The sequence below is a fragment of the Bidens hawaiensis genome, unplaced genomic scaffold (assembly GCF_021521415.1).
Source record: "Bidens hawaiensis isolate Kalapana, Puna unplaced genomic scaffold, B.hawaiensis_p1.1 tig00005383_1, whole genome shotgun sequence".
NCBI classification, from domain to species: Eukaryota; Viridiplantae; Streptophyta; class Magnoliopsida; order Asterales; family Asteraceae; genus Bidens; species Bidens hawaiensis.
The window spans coordinates 1-12,750 of NW_027491342.1; the positions used below are offsets into that span (position 1 = coordinate 1).

The 12,750-nt window shown below is 38.4% G+C and overlaps 1 long non-coding RNA gene and 1 pseudogene across 2 annotated transcripts; both read left to right on the forward strand.

The window, feature by feature from the left end:
- Positions 1 to 916: 916 nt before the first annotated feature.
- Positions 917 to 6,477, forward strand: LOC143629645 (homeotic protein knotted-1-like; annotated as a pseudogene). The gene is made up of 5 exons (XR_013153003.1): positions 917 to 1,293; positions 1,373 to 1,500; positions 1,644 to 1,811; positions 5,065 to 5,324; positions 5,546 to 6,477. The product of XR_013153003.1 is annotated as a homeotic protein knotted-1-like (transcript).
- A 3,250-nt stretch (positions 6,478 to 9,727) lies between these two features.
- Positions 9,728 to 12,530, forward strand: LOC143629646 (uncharacterized). Its single transcript, XR_013153004.1, has 2 exons — positions 9,728 to 9,868; positions 12,244 to 12,530. It is a non-coding gene; the product is annotated as an uncharacterized LOC143629646 (long non-coding RNA).
- Positions 12,531 to 12,750: the final 220 nt, after the last annotated feature.

Genomic DNA, 12,750 nt, shown 5'->3' on the forward strand with positions numbered 1-12,750 from the left:
ATAGACATTTCAACGTACGTAACTCATCTCGGAACATTTCTTCGGCGTATTTCGGGGTGGCGACGAAGTAATCTTCCATTTGAACTCGGTGACCTTTTTCATGATTACGTGGAATGCATCTGTTTTTAGATGTGCCTATGTCTTCTTCTTCGGATTGTCGGGAAAATCATAAAGAAACTACTATCATTGGATGATTCTTCTTCGTCTTGACGGAGAGACAACTATCGTTGGATGATTCTTCATCGTTGGATGATTCTTCATCGTATTGTCGGGTGGAATCTACATGAGAAGAAAGTTAAATTCATTTTTGGTTGAGTATAGAATAATTGAAGAAACTAGTATAGGAATGGTTTGTTGTAGAGTGAGTATAAATTGGTTTAAGTGTTCAGTTATTTATAAAGTAAAAGAAAATATAAAACTAGCCGTTTAACGACGAGTCAAACTAGCCAACTTTCATATTCCTTCAGCGACTACAACCCCTCACAAGCTACCCTTTGAGATATTTAATAAGATTGACGGACGACAGGTTACCCTGTAAACCCAGTATGCCCGTAATGGGTATACCAGTTACCCGCCCCCTCCACCCCACCCTTATCAACAAGCTATATACATAATGAATTTTCTAACATTCATTCACTTAATGTTATTAGTATAACTTTATTCTTTCTCAATAACGTCTTGTCATCTCTTCTCACCTCCTTCTAGCTCCTCAATATCACAACTTCTGTGTCAACACTACCTACTATGGTTTCTATCATTAATTGATTCTCCTTGAAATCAAGAAAAAGACTACATACAAATCTGTCTTTTTCTTTTATGATTAGGGTTTGTTTTACATTTACATAATAATAATAATAATAATAATAATAATAATAATAATACTTCTTTCAGATCGAATTGTTTAGGGTTTTTCTTGATGGAAGATTACATGGGTCAGAACAACAGCAGCAGCAGTAATAATAATAATAATAATAATAATAATAATAATAATAATAATAATAATAATAATAATAATACATCTACAACTTTCTTGTACGGTTCATCGGGTGGAGATCATAACACTGGTAATAATTTGTATGGAAGAGGAGAAAGTGATCCAGCTGCTGGGGGCTTTCATCATCATCATCTTGATCACTATCATCATCCCATGGTAAAGATCGAAACTGAGAAATTCCATAATTACCCTTCTGTCATGACCTTTAATCACAATGAAGATGAAGCTCTAAAAGCTAAGATCATTTCTCATCCCCACTATTCTAACCTACTTCAAGCCTATATGGACTGCCAAAAGGTAATTCATTTCATACAATATATAATATAATATTATAATTCTCTAGGTATATATACATCTTCTTGATATATTGTTACTAGGTGGAGCACCACCGGAAGTTGTCGGGAGGCTTACGGCGGTGCGACAAGAGTACGAGGCTCGACAACGGCTAATTTAGTAAACAGTGGTTCCAGAGAAGACTACAGGACCCCGAACTCGACCAGTTCATGGTATGGCGCAGCTTGTTGTCCGTCTGTCTTTGTCTTTTCTTATACATATATTAATATTAATTTGATGTGAACAAATTAAGTTAATTAATTAGAAACATTTCATATAACCAAACTTAAAAAAATGAATGAATTGTTATATATAGGAAGCGTACTATGATATGCTAATCAAGTATAAAGAGGAACTCACTAGACCAATACAGAAGCTATGGAGTTCATGCGGCGGATCGAATCTCAACTTTCGACACTTAGTGTTTCCTCATCCTCCTCTTCTTCTCCGGCCGCAGCTGGACGAATCAGCTTTATCTCTCCCGGTTTGTTTTGTTTCTCTCTCTCTCTCTCTCTATATATATATATGGTTTGAATCAGATACAAATGAAATTAACATGCTAAACGTGAAAATCAAGTAGAATAATTATATATACAAGTAGAGTAATTATGTATTATTTTACGATAATTACTCTACTTGTATATATTATTACTCTAGTTGATTCTCACGTTTAGCATGTTAATTTCATTTGCACGTTAACCTTCCCCTAAATATATATATACAAACATTCTTTTAAACTCTTGATCTATAAATTAACTAGAAAGTTTTATGTCTAATCTAAATTAGTTTAGGTGCATCAAATATAAGCTAGCTAGATGTGTGTATGTATGTTTCAATTTACACATACAAAGAAAAGAAAAGAAAACAAATTTGAGGGTACAAATTAATATACATATCAAGTATGTACGATGGAAGAGGTAAAGACGTACGTACACTGGGAGTTTGTTTACTGCCATATCCAGCTATATATATGTATATTAATTTATGCTAGACTGTCCCTTCAGCTTGAGGAAATTAATTTTTGTTACAAAACTATTTTAATCTACTCTCTGGTGTGTGAGAGTGAGCTGCATGAAAACAAACCCTAATTCTAATTAATTAATTAAACGCATAATCGTTATCTTAATTTCGCGTATTTTTATAGCATCAAGGCTCATGCAAATTGTCACACCATCATTGTTTAATAACTTACTTTTAACTGCAAACTCTCAGATGTCTGGCTAGCTTTAGAAATCATGTTAGTTTCATCATATGATGATACATGAATAAATTTCATCATACACATGTATGATATGATAGATATAATTCGAACTCTCTTCCAGCTAGAGAGAAGTTGAAAAGCATTTTTGATCTCTTGGATTATTATATGCTAACAAGCTAGTACGTACGTGTATATATATATCAGGAGAATTTTAGAAATGATGTTAAAATTTTAGGGCATGCATTTCTTTTAAGGTAGATACCATTGTTTTGGTTGACTTAATTACCTTTGCTGCATTGTTCTTAATATAATCATGTTTTTAGTATTGTTAGCTAATTAATTAATTTTTAGTCTGAAAATATTTCATGGGAATTTAGTATGATTCTATATATCCATTAAGAAAAGGTGATAATGACTTCATTCTCCTCATATTATATATATTAACTATCAAAATTCTGTTAAATTATCAAAAAGGGGTGGCGGCACAGCTTGTTGCCCACCTACCTGCTATGTTGATATAATATCTATGTTTCTATATTTATTACATATGATTAATTAAAAAAATAACAAAAAAAAAATATCTAAAGCTTTTTATATCAAAAAAAAATTATCATAAGAAAAGATATTAATATACAAATGACATCTTTCATTTCCAAAGTTGTTGATACTACCTCGAGAGAACGGAAGTATTGTTCTGGTCATTGTGTTCCACACTGTGTGTGCGTGAGCAATTTATGAGCCTTTTATTTTATTTTAGCATATTAATTAATTAATTAATAAATTGATTGTGAGAATATTTAATTATGTAGCTTTGAAAACTGTGGTGGACATAGGATGCTGTTCATTTCAGTGCTACCCCATGACCATGTTCCCTTTTTTGAATCCTTTTCATTTTTATTTCTTCCATTTTTTATTGTCTTATTTATACTACCAGACTTCCTTCGATTTGTTATCAAGAGAAGAGTACTGTACGTTCCTGTCTTGGAATCGAGTATGATTATATATATATATGTTTATACATAATCATACACATATGCATGCATGCATCTTTTGTAAGCATTTAACTAGGCATCTTTGAGATTTTAGACTAGTTATTAAGGATTATTCCTCGAGGACACTGATCATGTAGAAGCTATACATCAACCAACTTTTATTTTAACCAATGTATAATGGTTGTGAAACAAGTATTACTGCAACCACCTTTTATTTTGTCAAATGAGCTATATATTACATTCATGGTTGGGCTTATGGATTTCTTACAAATATAAATATATATGATGCCTTTTCTTCAAAATGTGACAACCCATTAACAAGAAGCAAGATCACACATGCACAATTGTGCATATGATATCTATAGCAACGACACGCCGCCGGCATAGAAAGAGCTATGGCAACGATAAATCGTCGTTATAGTGTTTCTCAGTTTTTTGACTAGTCAAATACTATGGCGTTGACTTGTGATCGTTATAGAGGTTGGAGGGTGGGTGGGACACACTTTTTGGAAAACTTGTGCTACCATCATGTCGGCGTTGTATGTGTGTGTATATATGTTTGTTTTTCTTATATTTTGATTAAACGAGTCATTTGTTGTCGTACATGTCTAACATGTGACCACGACATGTTGTCGCCATAGGGTTATTACGAAATGGCGTCATTTATCTTGAATATGTCACAAACTTCTTTATAGCTTGTTATTTTCTTTTTTACTTTTAAAAAAAATATATATTTTGTTTTGCTGATTTGTTTCAGTGATTTTGATGCAATGACATCGGTGCTACAGGAATGCACGCAGCTAACATGTTATATACCCCAGTTTGCCCTTGCAAAGTTTTATTTCTGCATGTGTTGCTAATCCAACCAAATGCAATGGATTGGATCTCACAAAATAAACCTTAATATCTTATAAACTAACTCTTTTATATACAAGTATTTGTATATGTCATAATAACATAATTAAATATTTAACTTAGGTGTGCTAGTTATAGGGATGATAGATGAACCGATTCTTAACCACCACAAAAAGGGTACAGTAGTTAAGAAGGAACCCGCTCACATAATATGCATCAGCAATAAGATAACCATAAATGGCATGGTGTATGTTGTAGTTAGATCGAAAACATGAATTGCACGATGAAGTAGAGGCTTGCTGCAATATTTGGATTTTTTTTATTGTTGAAAATGTATGTATATGAGCTTTACCCACCACCCAAAACTTATCCACACTAATGCAATTCTTAGGGTTGAAACTCATAATGGAATAATTTTGATGTATGACAATGCAAATTGCTATTTATTTTACTTAAGGATGAAAAAGGCTGCTTATGATCAACTAATTTAATACAATTAATAGTCATAGATTTTGGTAAGGATATATACCTGTATATGTTTTATTGTGGGCACCTCCTAATTCCATCAACTATGTACGCGATTGTTTGTTTGTGTATGTGACATAGTTGATTAGCATATCGTAGACATATAAAACCACATATAAAGATGATATATATGATAAAATGCTTGTTTATTTGTCTTTGAACAGATGAAAGTAAATGCGAGGTGATTGGTTCATCTGACGAAGAACAAGAAAACACGAGTGGTGGAGAAGCAGAAGTTGCTGAAATTGACCCACGAGCTGAAGACTGCGAACTAAAGAATCACTTGTTGAGAAAGTATAGCGGTTACTTAAGTAGTCTTAAGCAAGAACTTTCTAAGAAAAAGAAGAAAGGTAAACTTCCCAAAGAAGCCCGGCAAAAGCTTCTAAGCTGGTGGGAGTTGCACTACAAGTGGCCCTATCCTTCGGTACGTACGTATGTATATATACAAACCTTGATTTTGTTCTTCAAATATTCGTTTGTCTATCCTTCAACTCGATGCACGAATTGTAGCAGAATTGTTACTTCTAAGGACACAAATTTGCATTAGAAAAACCTTAAAAAACAAGGAAATTAAATGTAGCTAGATTATTTTGAACAAGAACATAATATTTGGCGGTGATTGAATGATAATAATGTATATAACAGGAATCAGAGAAGGTGGCGTTGGCGGAATCAACAGGTTTGGACCAGAAGCAGATTAATAATTGGTTCATTAACCAAAGGAAGAGGCACTGGAAGCCTTCTGAGGACATGCAGTTTATGGTCATGGATGGGCTTCATCCTCAAAATCATCATGTTGCTACTGCTCTCTATATGGAAGATCACCACTACATGGGGGGTACTGATGGTCCTTACAGATTAGGACCTTAAATGATAACAACAAAAACCTATATATATATATATCATCCGTAAGTATATTTGTGGTTTGGCAATAAAGGTAATGTGTTGAAATCGATTGGCAAACTTGGGTAATTCTTTTAAAGTGTTATTTTCTATACATATCTTTTTATTTAGGAATGTTGATATGTTGTTGTAAAACCCACAACACTGTATAATCGCACACGATCTCATGTAGCGTGCATATGTTTATTTGTATCTTTTCTAATAATGGTCGGACATGTTAATTTGAATTTACGTATATGTTCTAAAAGTTGTTTTTCGGTTGATAACTTAAACTAGTTTTTTAGTCCATTCCATTGGCTTTGGTATATGTAAGAGATAATCGAAATGGATTACTAGCAAAATTTCGAATCAGACACGTGAAAGCTCTAAGGCCTTTTCATTGATCTGATTATTTAGTAGGGTCATAAAATATTCGAGTAAAGTCTCCAATACGGACTTAATTATCCGACTCAGTGAATCGATTCACATTCAGTTTTTCAGACAAGTCGTGTACCTACCCCCAGGGCATTTCTAGCAAAATTTCGAACGCTCAACGTGGAAGCTCTAGAGCCTTTTCATTGATCCGATTCTTTCGTAAGGGCATATTGTATGGAAGTCTCCAATACCGAATTTCTGATCCGATTCAGTGGTTCGACCGATACTCAGTTTTTTCTCCGGTTCGGTGAACATACCCCTTTGGCAATACTGGCAAAATTTCGAACGGGGCCCGAGTTGCCGTCAGGGCAAAAATATTGATCCGATTCTTTCGTATGTGTATAAAATATTGTATAAAAGTCTCCAAAACCGAATTTCTGATCCGATTCAGTGATTCGACCCATACTCAGTTTTTTATCCGGCTCGGTGAACATATCCATTTGGCAATACGGGCAAAATTTCGAACGGGCCTTGAAGTGGCGTCAGGGCATAATTATTGATCCGATTATATCGTATGTGTGTAAAATATTGTATGAAAGTCTCCAAGACCGAATTTCTGATCCGATTCAGTGGTTCGACCCATACTCAGTTTTTTCTCTGGCTCGGTGAACATACCTCTTTGGCAACACTGGCAAAATTTCGAACGGGCCCCAGGTGGCGTCAGGGCATAATTATTGATCCGATTATTTCATATGTATATAAAATACTGTATGTAAGTCTCCAAGACCGAATTTCTGATCCGATTAAGTGGTTCGACCCATACTCAGTTTTTTCTCCGGCTCGGTGAATATACCCCTTTAGCAATACAGGCAAAATTTCGAACGGGCCCCGGGTGGCGTTAGGGTATAATTATTGATCCGATTCTTTCGTATGTGTATAAAATATTGTATGACATTCTCCATGACCGAATTTATGATCCGAATCAGTGGTTCGACCCATACTCAGTTTTTCTCCGGCTCGTGTACTACTCCTTTGGCAATACAGGTAAAATTTCGAACGGACCACGTGGTGGCGTGAGGGCATAGTTATTGATCCGATTCTTTTTAGGGACATAAAATATTGAATGGCAGTCTCCATGACCGAATTTATGATCCGATTCAGTGGTTCGACCCATACTCAGTTTCTCCTCTGGCTCGTGTACTACCCCTTTGGCAATACGGGCAAAATTTCGAACGTACCACTAGGTGGCGTGAGGGCTAATTACTGATCCAATTCTTTTTTAGGGCAATAAAATTTTGATTGGCAGTCTCCATGACCAAATTTATGATCCGATTCAGTGGTTCGACCCATACTCAGTTTTTCCTCCGGCTCGTGTACTACCCCTTTAGCAACACTAGCAAAATTTCGAACGGGCCACGTGGTGGCGTGAGGGCATAATTATTGATCCGATTCTTTCTTAGAGTCATAAAATATTGTATGGCAGTCTCCATGACCGAATTTATGATCCGATTCTGTGGTTCGACCCATCCTCAGATTTTCCTCTGGCTTGTGTACTAACCCCTTTGGCAATACTCTCAAAATTTCGAACGGGCCACGGGGTGGCGTCAGGGCATATCTATTGATCCGATTCTTTCTTAGGATCATAAAATATTGTATGGCAGTTTCCTTGACTGAATTTATGATTCGATTCAGCAGTTCGACCCATACTTAGTTTTTCCTCCGGCTCGTGTACTACCCCATTTGCAATACGGACAAAATTTCGAACGGACCACGGGGTGGCGTGAGGGCATAATTATTGATCCGATTCTTTTTTAGGGCCATAAAATTTTGTATGGCAGTCACCATGACCGAATTTATGATCCGATTCAGTGGTTCGACCCATCCTCAGTTTTTCTTCTGGCTTGTGTACTACCACCTTTGGCAATACTGTCAAAATTTCGAACGGGCAACGGAGTGGCGTCAGGGCATAACTATTGAACCGATTCTTTCTAGGATTATAAAATATTGTATGGCAGTCTCCATGACTGAATTTATGATCCGATTCAGTGGTTCGACTCATACTCAGTTTTTTCTCCAGCTCGTGTACTACCCCTTTGGCAATACGGGCAAAATTTAGACGGACCACGGGGTGGCGTGAGGGCATAATTATTGATACGATTCTTTTTTAGGGCCATAAAATTTTGTATGGCAGTCTCCATGACCGAATTTATGATCCGATTCAGTGGTTCGACCTCAGTTTTTCCTCCGGCTCGTGTACTACCCCCTTTGGCAATACTGGCAAAATTTCGAACGGGCCACGGTGTGGCGTCAGGGCATAGCTATCCAACCAATTCTTTCTTATGGTCATAAAATATTGTATGGCATTCTCCATGACAGAATTTATGATCCGATTCAGTGGTTCCACCCATACTCAGTTTTTCCTCCGGCTTAAGTACTATCCGCTTTAGCAATACTGGCAAAATTTTGAACGGGCCACGTGGTGGCGTGAGGGCATAATTGTTGATCCGATTCTTGTTTAGGGTCATAAAATATTGTATGACAGTCTCCATGACCTAATTTATGATCCGATTCAGTGGTTTGACCCATCCTCAGTTTTTCCTCTGGCTTGTGTACTATCACCTTTGTCAATACTGTCAAAATTTCGAACGGGCCACGGGGTGGCGTCAGGGCATAACTATCGACCCGATTCTTTCTTAGGATCATAAAATATTGTATGGCAGTCTCCATGACTGAATTTATGATCCGATTCAGTGGTTCGACCCATACTCAGTTTTTCCTCCGGCTCGTGTACTACCTCTTTGGCAATACAGGCAAAATTTCGAACGGACCACGGGGTGGCGTGAGGGCATAATTATTGATCCGATTCTTTTTTAGGGCCATAAAATTTTGTATATCAGTCTCCATGACCGAATTTATGATCCGATTCAGTGATTCGACCTATACTCAGTTTTTACTCCGGCTCGCGTACTACCCCCTTTGGCAATACTGGTAAAATTTCGAATGGGCCACGGGGTGGCGTCAGGGCATAGCTATTCAACCAATTCTTTCTTAGGGTCATAAAATATTGTATGGAAATCTCCATGACAGAATTTATGATCCGATTCAGTTGTTCCACCCATACTCAGTTTTTCCTCCGGCTTAAGTACAACCCCCTTTAGCAATACTGGCAAAATTTTGAACGGGTCACGGGGTGGCGTTAGGGCATAATTATTGATCCGATTCTTTCGTATGTGTATAAAATATTGTATGGCATTCTCCATGACCGAATTTATGATCTGATTCAGTGGTTCGACCCATACATAGTTTTTCTCCGGCTCGTGTACTACTCCTTTGGCAATACAGGTAAAATTTCTAACGGACCACAGGGCGGCGTGAGGGCATTGTTATTGCTCCGAATCTTTTTTAGGGACATAAGATATTGTATGGCAGTCTCCATGACCGAATTTATGATACGATTCAGTGGTTCGACCCATCCTCAGTTTTTCCTCTGGCTTGTGTACTACCACCTTTGCCAATACTGTCTAAATTTCGAACGGGCCACGGGGTGGCTCCAGGGCATAACTGTTGATCCTATTCTTTCTTTGGATCATAAAATATTGTATGGCAGTCTCCATGACTGAATTTATGATCCGATTCAGTGGTTTGACCCATACTCAGTTTTTCCTACGGCTCGTGTACTACCCCTTTGGCAATACGGGCAAAATTTCGAACGTACCACTGGGTGGCGTGAGGGCTAATTACTGACCCGATTCTTTTTTAGGGCCATAAAATTTTGTATGGTAGTCTCCATGACCGAATTTATGATCCGATTCAGTGGTTCGACCCATACTCAGTTTTTCCTCCGGCTCGTGTACTACCCCTTTAGCAAAACTAATAAAATTTCGAACGGGCCACGTGGTGGCGTGAGGGCATAATTATTGATCCGATTCTTTCTTACGGTCATAAAATATTTTATGGCAGTGTTCATGACCGAATATATGATCCGATTCAGTGGTTCGACCCATCCTCAGTTTTTCCTCTGGCTTGTTTACTACCACCGTTGCCAACACTGTCAAAATTTCGAACAGGCCACGGGGTGGCGTCATGGCATAACTATTGATCCGATTCTTTCTTATGATCATAAAATATTGTATAGCAGTCTGCATTACCGAATTTATGATCCGATTCAGTGGTTCGACCCATACTCAGTTTTTTCCTCCGGCTCGTGTAATTCCCCTTTGGCAATAAGGGCAAAATTTCTAACGGACCACGGGGTGGCGTGAGGGCATAATTATTAATCCGATTCTTTTTTAGGGCCATAAAATTTTGTATGGCAGTCTCCATGACTGAATTTATGATCCGATTCAGTGGTTCGACCCATACTCAGTTTTTCCTCCGGCTCGTGTACTACCCTCTTTGGCATTACTGGCAAAATTTCGAACGGGCCACGGGGGTGGCGTCAGGGCATACCTATTCAAGCGATTCTTTCTTAGGGTCATAAAATATTGTATGGCCGTCTCCATGACAGAATTTATGATCCGATTAAGTGGTTCCAGCCATACTCAGTTTTTCCTCCGGCTTAAGTACTACCCCCTTTGGCAATACTGGCAAAATTTTGAACGGACCACGGGGTGTCTTGAGGGCATAATTATTGATCCGATTCTTTCTTAGCGTCATAAAATATTGTATGGCAGTCTCCATGACCGAATTTATGATGCGATTCTGTGGTTCGACCCATACTCAGTTTTTCCTCCGGCTCTTGTACTACCCCTTTTGGCAGTCCGATTCAATGGTTCGACCCATACTCTGTTTTTCATCTGGCTCGTGTATTACCCCATTTGGCAATAAAAGCAAAATTTCGAACGGGTCACTCGGTGGCGTGAGGGCATAATTATTGATCCGATTCTTTCTTAGCCTCATAAAATATTGTATGGCAGTCTCCTAGACCGAATTTATGATCCGATTCAGTGGCTCGACCCATCCTTAATTTTTACTCCGGCTCGTGTACTACCCCATTTTGCAATAATGGCAAAATTTCGAACGAACTACGGGGTGGCGTGAGGGCATAATTATTGATCCGATTCTTTCTTAGGGTCATAAAATATTGTATGGCAGTCTCCTAGACCGAATTTATGATCCGATTCAGTGGTTCGACCCATCCTTAGTTTTTCCTCCGGCTCGTGTACTACCCCCTTTGGCAATACTGGCAAAATTCGAACAGGCCACGAGGTGGCGCGGGGGCATAATTATTGATTCTATTCTTCTTACCGTCATAAAATATTGTGTGGCAGTCTCCATGACCGAATTTATGATCCGATTCAGTGGTTCGACCCATACTTGGTTTTTCCTCCGGCTCGTGTACTACCCCATTTGGCAATACAGGCAAAATTTCGAACGGGCCACGCGGTGGCGTGAGGGCATAATTATTTATCCGATTCTTTCTTAGGGTCATAAAATATTGTATGGCAGTTTCCTAGACCGAATTTATGATCCGATTCAGTGGCTCGACCCATCGTTAATTTTTATTCCGGCTCGTGTAATACCCTTTTGGCAATACTGGCAAAATTTCGAACGAACCACGGGGTGGCGTGAGGGCATAATTATTGATCCGATTCTTTCTTAAAGTTATAAAATATTGTATGGCAGTCTCCATGACCGAATTTATGATCCGATTCAGTGGTTCGACCCATCGTCAGTTGTTCCTCCGGCTCGTGTACTACCTCCTTTGGTAATACGACCAAAATTTCGAACGCGCCACGGGGTGGCGTTAGGGGCATAATGATTGATCCGATTCTATTATAGGGTCATAAAATTATGTAACGCAGTCTCCATGACCGAATTTATGATCTGATTCAATGATTCGACCCATACTCAGTTTTTCCTCCGGCTCATGTACTACCCATTTGGCAATACAGGCAAAATTGAGAACGGGCCACGCGGTGGCGTGAGGGCATAATTGTTGATCCGATTCTTTCTTAGGGTTATATAATATTGTATGGCAGTTTCCTAGACCGAATTTATGATCCAATTCAGTGGCTCGACCCATCCTTAATTTTTATTCCGGCTCGTGTACTACCCTTTTGGCAATACTGGCAAAATATCGAAAGGGGCCACGGGGTGTTGTCAGGGCATAATTATTGATCCGATTCTTTATTAGAGTCACAAAATATTGTATGGCAGTCTCCATGACCGAATTTATGATCCGATTCAGTGGTTCAACCATACTCAGTTTTTCCTCCGGCTCGTGTACTACCCCCTTTGGCAATACTGGCAAAATTTTGAACGGGCCACAGGGTAACGTCAGGGCATAATTATAGATCCGATTCTTTCTTTGGGTCACAAAATATGGTATGGCAGTCTCCATGACCGAATTTATTATCCAATTCAGTGATTCCACCCATACTCAGTTTTTCCTCCGGCTCGTGTACTATCCTCTTTGGCAATACTGGCAAGATTTCGAACGGGCCACGAGGTGGCGCCAGGGCATAATTATTGATCCGATTCTTTCTTAAGGTCATAAAATATTGAATGGCAGTCTCCTGGAACGAATTTATGATCCGATTCAGTGGTTAGACCCATCCTCAGTTTTTCCTCCGGCTCGTGTACTCCCCCTT